Source organism: Hyaena hyaena, unplaced genomic scaffold (assembly GCF_003009895.1).
Source record: "Hyaena hyaena isolate Hyena2069 unplaced genomic scaffold, ASM300989v1 scaffold_2480, whole genome shotgun sequence".
Lineage (NCBI taxonomy): Eukaryota > Metazoa > Chordata > Mammalia > Carnivora > Hyaenidae > Hyaena > Hyaena hyaena.
Genome location: NW_024083113.1, coordinates 1 through 4,056, shown reverse-complemented (window position 1 = coordinate 4,056; position 4,056 = coordinate 1).

Here is a 4,056-nt window from a genome sequence, read left to right as displayed (position 1 = left end):
CCTGCACAGGTAAGCTCTTATTTATAATGTTTTAAAGAATTTATTTGATTTCTTTCTAACTTGTAAAAGAATGATCTTTGTGCCTTAAAAAATTAGCTATTTATTATTACAATTTTCAAGCTGGAAGGTAATTTTAAAAATAGCGGAAGCACTGCTTCTAAATATTCATTGTATCATTGTTGTATTAATATTATTGTATCATTACTGTATTAGTTAGCTGTGTAACATACCACCTACAAACCTGGCTTTAAATTAACATCTGGGCAGTAGGTGTACTAATTACTATTGGAATACCATTGCTCTTAACTCCCTTTATTACACACAAAGGTACCTATGCCTCTGCTTACAACTAGTATGTATCTACGTACCTGTCAATATATCTATTAGTGTATTCATATAAGTATGTATCTATTTATGGATGAAGGCATCTCTCTTGTCACCTGTTTATTTATGTGTTTATCTGTCTTGAAACCTCTACATCCTATTAACACCACCAATTCCTATTGAATAGATCAGGCCTTATTCCATTTTTCCACTTTTCGTATTTGTATCTCTCTTCTCTGTCAGTAGGACACCTTAACTTACTATTCTCAATTATTTTAACCAATTTCCCCAAGCCTAGAATACATGGAAAGTGGCATCACATCAATATCAAAACCCAATCTACTATCTATGGTTCAACATATTTTTCGTTCTCTTGTAAAAGGAAATAAGAAATATTTACATGGAATGAAGCATATATGCTCTACATTTTCTTCTAGAAGCTTTATAGTTTTAGCATTTATATTTAGGTATATCATCCATATTATATTAATTTTTGAGCTTGGTATAAAATAGGGGTTGATTTTTTAAAAATACAGGTAGCAATTGTTCTAGCAATTGTGTGGAAAAGACTTTGAAATGAAAATCAGTTACCTATGTAAGTATTGATCTACTTCTAGACGCTTTACTCAGCCTATGTATCTATTTATCTATCTTTATTCCTGCCCCATTGCCTTGGTGACTATAGTTTATAAGTCTTGAAGTCTGATTTGTGCTAATATATTCTTGCTATTCAAAATTGCTTTACTTATTCTTGCCTTTTCCTTTCCATAAAAATTTCAAGGAAAGCTTATAAATTTCTATAAGATATCTGCTTGTATAATCAAATGGATGGTTTGTATAATGAAAAATAAATTAGGGAATATTATCATCTTAATCATATTGAGTATTCAATCCATAAACATACTAGATCTCTTCAATTATTTTTTCTGCTTCCATTTTCCCAATAAAGTTTTAAGTGTAGAAGTTTTATGGTTATAAAAAAAGATTCCTATTTCATATTTTTATGCTATAAATGCAATTTTTCAAAATTATATTTTCCAGTTTTACTGCAAATATAAAGAAATGCATTTAATTTTATTGATTTTTAGTTTGAAACTATATTAAGTTGCCTCATTTTATGTATCACTTTATAGATCTATTACAATTTTTGTTTTTAGATCTGTTACAATTTTCTATCAGCAGTTATATCATTGCAAATACAAGATTTTATCTGTCAGAGTCTGTTCTTATTTTTACTTTTTGTTTATTTTCTTATTGCATTGGCTAGGACCTTAAATAAACTGTTTAAAGGAACAAACATCTTTCCCTTAATCCTGACCACTGGGAGAGGGCATTTAACATTTTATCACAATGATAATGTCAGCTTAGGATTTTTATAGATATCCTTTATTGGATCAAAGGAATTATTTCCTATTCCTACTTAGCTGAGTCAATTTTATCATCAACCACTGATGTTTCAAGTGCTTTTGATGTACTATTAACATGATAATATGGCTTTCTTAATTCTGTTATTATAATGAATTGCATATATAAGTTTTTAAATGTTGAATAAATTATTTATTTATTTATTTATTTATTTTAATGTTTATTTATTTTTGAGAGAGGGACAGACTGTAGGAGGGGAGGGGAAGAGAGATGGGGAGACATAGAATCCAAAGCAGGATCCAGGCTCTGAGCTGTCAACACAGGGCCCAACTCAGGGCTCAAACTCATGTACCACGATCATGACCTAAGCCGAGGTCACACTGACTTAGCCACCCAGATGCCCCTAAATCTCTCATTTCTTTTTTTAAATTTTTTAAATGTTTATTTATTTGTGAGAGGCAGAGAGAGACAGAGCACAAACAGGGGAGGAGCAGAGAGAGATGGAGACACAGAATCAGAGGGAGGCTCCAAGCTCTGAGCTGTCAGCACAGAGCCCGGTGCAGGGCTCGAACCCATGGATCCTGAGATCATGACCTGAGCCATATTTGGATGCTCAACTGACTGAGCCACCCAGGTGCCCCTAAATCTCTCATTTCTTAAGTCAACTCGGTTAGTGATATATTTTCATGTACTAAATTTGCTGATATATTTTTAAGATTTTTTTTACATCTGTGTTCATGTGGGATATTAATCTACAGTTATGTTTTCTTGTAATGTCTCTGCCAGGTTTTGTTGTCAGGGATATTATAGACTCAGCAATCTAGCTGAGAAGTGTTCTGTAACCCTCTATTGTTCTGAAGGTACATGTGCAATATTATTACACATATTATTATTGTACTCTTTTTCCCTTAAGTAACTGATAAAATTCACCTATGAAGTCACCTGATATACAGATGGGGTTTAAAAAAAATTTTTTTTGATAGAAAATTTAATTTCTTCCATAGGTGGTAGGGGCTATTCAGATTTTCTATATTAATAGTCTTTTGTCAGTGTGAACAAGTTGTTTTTTCAAAAAAATCACCATTTTTTCACTATTTAATTTATCAAATTGGTTAGTATACAGTTGTTCTCATAGCCAATATTCCATCTTCCTTTTAATTCTATAGTATCTGTGATGATAACACTTTTTTCATTCTTGATATTGATATTTGTTTGTCTTTTATCTAGATCACTCTTTCTAGGTATTTTTAAATAACCAATTTAAATACTCTTAATTTTCTCCATTTTCTTTTTTCTATTTTTTTTAGATTTACTAACATTCATTATTTTTGCTTTATTCATTTTCTCTCTTCTTTTTTACATGTCTTTCTCCATTTTCTTTGTTTTCTCTCTTCCACTGATTTGTTTTCTTTCTTGTAATTACTTTGATTTTAATTTTACTTTTTCATATTTCTTTTTTTAAGCTTATTTATTTATTTTGAGAGAGACAGAGAAGGCACGAGTGGGGAAGGGCAGAGAGAGGAAGAATCCCAAGCAGGTTGCATGCTGTCAGTGTGCAGAGCTGGATGTAAGACTCGAACCCATGAAATTGTGAGATCATAACCTTAGCCAAAATCAGGAGTTGGATGCCTGGGGCACCTGGGTGGCTCAGTGGTTGAGCATCTGACTTCGGCTCAAATCATGATCTCACGGTTCATGGGTTCAAGCCCTGTGTCCGGCTTTGTGCTGACAGCTAGCTCAGAGCCTGGAGCCTGCTTTGGATTCTGTTTCTCCCTCTCTCTCTGACCCTCTCCTGCTTATGCTGCCTCTCTCTCTCTCTTAGAAATAACTAAAACATTAAAAAATTTAAAAGTTGGATGTCTAACTGACTGAGCCACTAGATGCCCCTCTTTTTCTCATTTCTTAAGGTAGAAATTAAAAACATGGGCTTAAACCATCCTATTTTTAAAATATAAACTTTACAACTACATTTTGCTTTCTAAGTACTATTATAGCCGTGTCTTGAAAATTTTTATATGCATTTTATTTTTTATTAAATTCGATGTAAGATATTTTCTTTCTAATATTCTTCTGATTTCTTCTTTGACATGTCAGTTATTCAGAAGTTTGTTGTTTAATTTCCAAATGTTTGTGTTTTCTAATCGTTTTTCTTTTTATAATAGTTTTATTGTGGTATGGTTGTATAAAGAACAAGTATATGTAGTGTGCACAATTAGGTGATATCATGATAAAATTCAGCTAAATTCAACCTCTGGCAAGACTTATCAAGAGGAGGGGCGCCTGGGTGGCTAAGTCGGTTAAGCGTCCGACTTTCGCTTAGGTCGATCTCGCGGTTCGTGGGTTCGAGCCCCGCGTCGGGCTCTGTGC